At 34.6% G+C, this 9,275-nt stretch overlaps 1 long non-coding RNA gene across 1 annotated transcript; it reads left to right on the forward strand.

Annotated features, from left to right (window-relative positions):
* Positions 1 to 2,833: 2,833 nt before the first annotated feature.
* LOC145790868 (uncharacterized) lies at positions 2,834 to 4,899 on the forward strand. Its single transcript, XR_014330161.1, has 2 exons — positions 2,834 to 3,200; positions 4,152 to 4,899. It is a non-coding gene; the product is annotated as an uncharacterized LOC145790868 (long non-coding RNA).
* The last annotated feature ends 4,376 nt before the right edge of the window (positions 4,900 to 9,275 follow it).

A 9,275-nucleotide genomic window follows, 5' to 3' on the forward strand; every position in this document is an offset into this window, starting at 1 on the left:
TGGCTCGTGCCCATGGAAGAAATACCATATTGGATACAAACTAATGCCTGACAATGAACCTAACATGTTATACACTCCCAAAAGCCTTGTGAGCGTGTAATGCACTCAAATCCCATATATGATATAATTCTCTTTAGGTGATTTTTTTTAGGGTCTCTGATATTAAGATTTTATAGCATAAAGGATATCTAATATTTTTATAATGTGTAAGGTCTCTCAAAAATTTCTCTGGTTTATTCAATTTTTTTTGATTTTCTATGTTTTGAAATTTTTCTGGGGTTGAATTTTCTCTAATTTGCTCACAAATAACTCCGTGATTTGTTCACAATTTTCTTTCTGTATTTGACTAATTTTCTCTGATTTACTCATAATTTTCTCTATGTTTTAACCACACCAGAGAAAATTATGTCTGTCACTTTTCTGTGTTAATTTTCTCTATGTGATGGCCAGAGAAATTTGTTGATTTTCTTTGGCCAAATCACATTCTCCCACTGTGATCAAATCACACATTCAATTTCAATCCACAATTTAAAGTAACCAAATCCATAATCTAAAAACTCAAAATGAATTCAAACATTTTCAAAATTTCTAACATCAATTGTCTTCAAACAAGACCCCTTAAACTCCATCAACAAATATTTCTCCATCAATGCCAACTTCACCAACGCCTCTGCTGCAGTTGACCCACAGAAATTTCTCTGACTTCACAAATTTCTCTTGCTCTATTCACAAAGAATTTCTCTGACTTTGTGTAATATGTAAGCCAACAATACAATCTTTACTAACAAACCCACAAATTTCTCTAGTCTAAAACTAGAGAAATTCTCTCCAAACTAGACAGACCAAAGAAATTCTCTGCATTGAAACCAGAGAAATTCTCTCTATTTGCAGCAGAGTTATATTTTTATGAACAGACCTTGGTGATTGTATGTTGATCCAGGAAATTTCTCTGACTACACAAATTTCTCTAACTTCAAATAAACCAGCTTCACTTTGAGGATGATGATTCTATTGTCTACATCTGTTTTGAATGTAAGTTTTTGCTGCACAAATCTTGTGCAGATTTGCCTCTGCAGGTAAAACTTTCATTTTGCCACCACCAACACACACTCATCTTACTCCAATATTCATTTGGTCAGTTGTACGAGAATATTGGCAATGCAAATGGATTTAGCGGTAAATTTAACTGCCATGCGTGTCAAGTATATGCTTCAGGCTTTGCCTATGTATATACCAAGTGCGCAATCTTCTTTGACATTAGATGCCCAATTTCAAAAACCTTCCTCATTAGCTCTCAACTTTACTACTAGTACCCTCTTGTTTTCTTTGCCGCCATCTGAATCTGAAGTAGCATTGATCACCGCCGCAAGGCACAACGCGGCTCCGATCTGAGAATTGTGATGTTGTTCAGTAAAGAAAGATTCAACAAAGGGCTTGATGATGGAAGTAAAGGGAGGTTTGGTGAGGTGAGAGGAGATAGAAGCAGTGGAGGTGAAGCAGACGGAGCAGACGAAAGAGTTGTGGTCACCACCGGCGAAGCTAGGGGGCCATGGATGACCTTGAACCTTGCTGTAAACAGAGGCAACACGGCTGGTTAATGGTCGAAGACTTTGCAGCGAAGAAATCGTCGTTGGATACTAACCCAGCTACCATTGATGTAGGAGAGAGAGAGAGAGAGAGAGAGAGAGAGAGAGAGAGAGAGGAAGCAGAGAGTGAGAAGAGAGAGACCAAACTTAGTTTTTGAAGATAGTTTTGAAGCCCTTTCGTTTCTTCTAAAATTTGTCTGTGATATATGGGTTTGGTGTTGAAGAACCTTAGACATCATAAAATAACATTGTGGATTTTTTCCATTACTAAAAGTGGGAGAGGGACCTTAGACTAATTTTCCCTTCTCTTTATACCTATAATTTTTATATGAAGTTTACAATTAAGTTGGTTGGTGAAACTTTGTAATTTTTTATTTTTTATTTTTTAAAATGCCAACACAATCACAGTTAATAGTTTTTAAACTTAGGCCTCGTTTGGGAACATGTTTTTTTAGTAATTTTTTGGCTTTTTAACTAAAATATGATGTAAAAAAAACTAGTATGTTTGGGATGACTTTTCGACTTTTTTACGAAAAGATGTACAAAAAGTACAGAGAAAATGGAATCTTTGACTTTTTAATATAGGTTGTTGGCTTTTTTAGTTTTTTTAGTAACTTTTTGGCTAAAAACGCCACTTGCCAAACGAGGCCTTAGGGCCTCTTTTGTTCTATTTTAGTTTTCTTTGTTTTTAATTTTAGAAAGGTACAAAATTTTAGAAAAATTCAAATTTGCACAAATTACCCTAATTTTTTAAAAATCACTTAAAAAAAATTCCTTATTGTACTACAATTACATTTAAGGATGACAATTTCCCCTATTTTCCCCTAGTTCTCATATAATATAATATTTTCATGATAAAAATATTAAAACATTAAAATATTGTACTTAACATTTATTTTTATTTACTTATTTCACATTTTATATTTGTTAGCCCTTATCATTTGCAAATTTTTATTCATAATGTCATATCATTTTTCAGTTTGATTGCTATCACCATTTTTAAAGTTACAAAATTAAACTACTCTTTCCACCTCTCCAATTTATCCCACCTCGGATTAGAGATGGCAATCTGAAACCAGCCCGACGGTGACCGGACCCCCCGACCCCAAATTCAGTGGTTATTCATCGAAAAATATCCCTTACGGGCCGGGGATGGTATTCAAAAATTCATCCCCGATGATATCCGGGCCGGGGACGGGGATAGGTGTTTCAGACTCGGCCCCGGCCCCGACCCCCGTCCCGCTCAATCCCCGAGGTGAAATTACAGTTCTGTCCCTAGATATATATATTTGTTTAGGGTTTCACACACAGAGACACAAACACACACAGCCTCTGCCTCTCACTCACACGGCGTTCCTCTCTCTCTCTCGCTCTCGCTCGCCATCGCCACTGGTCTCTCCCTCTCTCTTTCATCGGTCACCGCCGCGCCTCCCTCCTCACCGGCGATCCTCCGTCACCACCGAGCCTCTCACTCACACACGGCGCTCCTCTCTCTCTCTCGCTCGCCACTGGTCTCTCACTCTCTCTTTCATCTGTCACCGCTGCGCCTCCCTCCTTACCACCGGCGATCCTCCGATCCTCCCTCACCGACGGTCCGACGCTCCTCCGTCGCTGGTATCTCTGTCTTTTTCTAGGGATTTGGATCTAGGGTTTACATATATATATATATATATATGAGTATACAGATCTGTTTATTTTAGATCTATATATTTGAGACTGAGTGTATGGATCTGTTTCTTCAACCTGTGTGTGTGTGTTTTTTTTTTCTAAATTTATTTATTATATATATATATATAAATATATCTATTTATATAAATATATCTGATTATATATATATGTATATATATATATATATCTGAATATGAGTATATAGATCTCCCCTAATTATTGTTCATTGTTCATTATTGAAGATGATGATATTGAAGATATCTGTTAATTTGATGATGTTAACAAATTTCAACAAATTTTTCTGTGTGTAGGAATTATTTTATATATTTCTGATGTTGAAGATGATGGTGTTAATTTGTTAGTCATAACCTGTTAGTCATTTGTTGAAATTTGTTGAAATTAATTTGTTAGTCATAACCTGTTAGTCATAATTTTGAAGATTAATTTGTTGAAATTTGTTAATTTTGAAGATTAATTTGTTAGTCATAACCTGTTGTGATTATTATTTTGATGATGTTATTTTGATTATATATTACTTATCAAGAGAACAACAATCCTAATAGTAGAAAAATTACTAAGAAAATGATATGTAGGACCACAGTTATTCTAACCTGACTCACATTTTTTATCAAATTTAAATTTACATTATTCACTTCTTTTAAGAAATAAATTTCAAAGTTGAAATTTGTTAATTTGTTAATTTCATTCAAATAATTCTCTAACTTTTGAAATTGATTCAGTTTTACCCTTATGTGACATTCTATCATCTTTTGGCAATTAAGTTGATCAAATAGGACTAATTTAAAAGATAAATCGATAAATTTAATTCTAAAACCTTTTTCCTAGTATAAAAAAAATCCATTGATAACATGAGTACACATTTTCCTTTTAACACAGTATTTACTAGCAGATGTACTTTCAGTTTTGGCCATGACCATGTCTGCAGAATGAGAACGGGTATGCTGAATTATTTGACGTTTTACATTTCATTATGCATTCTTAATATCACTCTGTTTTGACATTAGCTTACTTGGTTCTGTGAGGCAACTTTTTGGCCATGCAATTATCCTCTATGCTCCCATATGCGGTAATGAATATATGGTTTTGACATTTTATATTTATGATACTTGGACAACTTGCGTATTATGGTAATAACAAATTTACTTGATATAGAATGGGATGTTTGCGCTGAAGTGTGTCTAAATATTGTTGAGTTCTAGGTTTTGTGTTGTGCTGAAGTATATATGATATTTCCATTATTATGTCAATTCTTTTAGGGGAGCTTAAAGTACAGGTTGTTGGGCTCTAAATGTGTATTATATATATGTTTTTTTCCCCTCTCTACAGGCTGTAAGAGTTGAAAGTACAGGTTCTTTTAGGGATATTTTTTCATTTTTAATTTTAATTTTTGGGTAACCTATCCCTTGCGGGTTGTGCTTGGGATTAATTATTATCTTTGCTACTTGTTGAATTTTCTTGTGTGTGTGGGCTGCTGGACAGATTGTATATATTGGCAGATTATGTTGAATTTTTTAAGTTCTTTGTGATAGGATGAAAGTTGTGTGTGATAGGATTTTTTAAACATGTACAGATGTTGCTGGACAGATTGTATATATTGCAATGCTACAGGTTTACAGATTGTATATATGCTGCTGGACAAATATATTTTAAAATTGCTACAGGTTATTTTGTATGGCAATGCTACATGTTTACAAATATATTTTAATCCATATTAATTGTCTTCATTGTCTCAAATATATTTTAATCTATGTTTACAGATTTTTATGGATAAAAAAAAAAAAAAAACAGGGAGTTTTCGAGGTCGGGGATCCCCGATCCCCGATCCCCGATCGGGGGCGGGGATGAGACCGGGCTATGAGTCCCCGTCAGGGATCGGGGCCGGGGCCGGGAAAAATTTGAGCATCGGGGACGGGGAGTGTGATCCCCGGCCCCGCCCCATTGCCATTCCTACCTCGGATGTGTCAAGGACAGAACGTTACCAACCCAACCTAACCTGCCACAATTCGTTACCATATTACAGCTTGTTTTGGCAACTCGGCTAGAAGTCATTTTTTTTAAAAAGTAAAAAAAAAAAAGTCAACATTTAACCTACTTTTCAAAACAATCTATTTGGTGCATTTCATCTATACTATTTATTAAAGAAAAAAATGATTTCTAACGAGAAGTAATGCGAGAGCTCCACATGCTCAATCTTAATTTCTTGATTTTCAATTTAAAAAACTAATTAATAAATCATAGACATTTCATATATGATTTTACTCTTTTTCAATTTTACAAATTGAACAAAGAAGGCGTTTTTCATTCCTAAAATCATTCATTTTTTTACAAACAAACAAAGAAGAAGTTTTTTGATTTAAAAAATAATAATTAATAAATCATACACTCAAAAATATTTCGGTTATCAAGTATCCTCCATAAAGCATAAAAGGATTTATATAATTAAATTGTTGCGATTATTTTTTTTCTCACTATGACCATTACTAAACATTGTTATTATTATTTTCTAATTTCAAATAATTAATTACAAATTAAATAATCTATATATATTAAGCAAAAAGAAGTTTTCAAAGATGAAGGGTGTTTGTCATGCCCCACATTTTATTACTCGGGTAGCATTACCAAATCTGTTATTATAATACAATTTCAAAGATAACATATGGAACTTCAATACATCAATAAAAAAAATTAAGTAAAGTTTCTCTCATTCGAATACATAGCGAAGGTAACATGAAACATAATTATAGTAAATTGTCCGCAAGCTTACATCATTACATAAAAAGAAAAGGTTCAACCCTTTTTACAACAACAGCATTCAGCCAACAAATAAAAGGCCCCGTGGCCAACAGATAATGAAAATCCACAATCTTGAACCACCTTTTGACATTCACTTGAAAAAGGATTAGCAACGTGGGATGAGCATAAAGTCTAGTAGGGTTCCCAGCATGATCCTAAACAATAACAACATACATATAGCTATGATCACGAATGCTTTAAGTCTTATCATATACATAAGTGTCGGGTTATTCTTGAAGATATACTTACATAGATACTTTCCTCAAAATCATTCGGTTTGTTCAACAACACAAACCATTCGCTTTTCTTTCTTCTTGTTACCTCATTGTTTTAATCTTGCTAGACAATCAGGTATTTGAAAACAAATCCACAAAGTTCAAATTCTTTGACCCCAATTACCGAACTTAAACCCAAATCCCAAATTACAGTTTATAGATAGAAACATCACAAACGAGCATGATGACGATATATATAAAATGCTCTTTACATAACTATATAAGACATTTGATGTCCTCCACAAAATAATTATCATCACGCATGAACCCATAAATAGAATCGAGAGAATAATAAGAAATCCAACAACGCTCTACCTGCCTAAAGCACGGTAAACCAATGATACACCTTTCCAATACTAGCACCCCATATTCTCAGCGTGGCCAATTCTCCAAGCGCTAGCTGGGAGGTAATGGTACCCCTTATTCTCAACGCATTCACAATTCCAACTATCACATAATTCAACAAACATAAATAACTTGTGTGTACTACATATACATAATCTTTTCAACATTACTACGTCATCCTCCATCAATGACCAAGGACAAAACCTCTAAGCATAATTATTTAGAAACACGTCATACAATAATCCAATGCTCATTTGACCTCAAGTCCAACAACAATGATAAAAACAATATTCAAAGGTTTCAAAATCCAACCTCCGATTTATCTCTACATATAAAATACATCATGGTTTCTTTCTCTTTTCAAAATCAACCCTTTTTATTTCCAAGTTCACTTGCCCCAAATACGTTGTTTCCAAAAAATCAATTTCGCCATTTCGGTAAGACCACATCCATAAATTTCAAGCCATAGCCTAACTTAACTTAACATGATTGCTCAAATAAATTCCAATACCATAATTAATTCACCCTTCATACCAACAACACAAAAACACAACTCAAATTATCAAAACACAATCATTGTTCAACTTTACCCCTTTATAATTCATTAGGTTAAATCATGAAATTAGGTCTTACCTTTCCTTTCCATATAAACATATTAACTACAACCCAATTAACCCAACCAATCGTAAATTTTACAATTTCAACCCCAAACATTCAAACCCTAGATCCCATTTTATATGCTTTTCTAAAATTCATAATGAACATACTTTTTATGCGATAAAAGTGTACCATATATCTATCCATAGACGAGATATTAAAGAGGAGCAAAGAAATCCCTATCTCAAGCAATGAAGAGAAGAAGCTCGAAAATCCAACTTTAAGAAAAACACGATCGGCTTAGATCAAATTGAAGCCCTCGTCGACCTCAACGTTTTGGTATATGGAACTAGGGGTCAAAGACGTATAAAAATAGATGAAAACTAAGGAGAAGGAGCTTGAGAGCTCAACAATGGTGGAAAGAGAGAAGAGATGGAGAAAAGTGATCCAGAAGTGACCAAAAGTGACTTTTATAGTTGCTGAGTTCGAACAGTCCGCTCGAGTGTAAGAAGTGTCGCTCGAGCGTCCAGACACAACGAGTGTGACTATTCGAGCGCAAGAATCATTGCTCGAGCGAAGAATTCATCCTCCCAGTACTTTTGCAGGCCTGCAAAAATGCTGAGAGTTTTCAAATATTGCTCGAGCGTAGAGATAAAATTCAGGGAAACAGCAGATTTAGAAAGATGCAGCCAACCTGCTCCAAATGCAACCAACACTCCCTAATAACCAAAATCAATGAGGGAAAAGGAGAAACAAGACATAATCAACTATATAAGACAATGAAATCCGGATCCAAATCATCAACGGGTCAGATTTGAACTAGAGTCGCTTCCTAACACTTTATACTAAATTTTTATGATTTTATGATTTTTTAATAATTAAAAAAATTCTGTTGGTTAATTATTATTTAATCTAATAATCCCATAAAGAACTCAAACTATCCGACAAATTATGACTTTGAAAAGGAAAGTTTGCTTTACCATTTCAAAATTTAAATTTGTGTCACTATATATTGGAAGCAATTAACTAAAATTTAATTATAATCATAAAAAAATAAAATTCTAACTGTTCCATAATTTATCACTTTTAAATGGAAGATATATTTTTCCATTTTAAAATATAAATTTTGTAGCGATCCCAGTTTCGATCCTTCTTTCATGTTTTGCCACTTCGAGTGGGCTGGTCGAGGATCGAGCTGCTCGGTCAGCTTGCGGGGGTTGAGGGAGCAGCGCCCCTTAGCGGGTCCGAGGGTAACGCCCTGGCGGGGTCGAGGGGTAGCGCCCCCGAAGTAAAAATGCAAAATGCATTCGAAGTTGCTTGTTCGTTCGAGCGGCCGTTTATGCGCTCGAGCGGAGAATGTTTGGTTTTAGAAGTTTGACCTGTCTGCAAAAGTACGGGGTTAGTGTAATTTGACGCTTGAGCGGGGCTTTTCCACGCTCGAGCAGACCATGTTATATTAGTTCGTGAATCTGATAATTCAGATCACTTTTTCAGTTCTCTCTCTCTCTAAAACTCTCCAAAATTCCAGATCGAGAGCTTCTCTCTCCAGAATTCATCTCCTCTCTTTGATTTCTCCAAATCCATTGGGATTTAGACCTAAGTTCTTCACCAAAGTTGGTTATCATCTCGAGGGCTTCGTTGTGTGCGGTGAAGATCGAGTTTCGACACCATTAATTTTGGGGGTTTCATCTCATTTCTTCTTCAAAACTTGATGTAGGGATTTTCTTAGAGTTATATATATATTTTTGCAAGATCTAGATGATTTTCGAAATCATCCTTCGATAGCTTTGAAAATTGAATTTTAATTCAAGAAGTTGAGCGATTTTTGAAAGTGGGTTTGTCTCTTGTTCTTTTAAAATAATCTTATGGGTTTTGATCTTCGTTGATTGAAGAAAAGATGATTTTGGAAAGTTTTGTTTCAAAAGATTTGAGCTATATAGTTTTGGTGAGAAAACCTAGAATTTGGGAATTTTTTTTAAAGAGACTGAAA

The sequence above is a fragment of the Camellia sinensis genome, chromosome 5 (genome assembly GCF_055761805.1).
Source record: "Camellia sinensis isolate YWXY chromosome 5, ASM5576180v1, whole genome shotgun sequence".
Taxonomy (NCBI): Eukaryota; Viridiplantae; Streptophyta; class Magnoliopsida; order Ericales; family Theaceae; genus Camellia; species Camellia sinensis.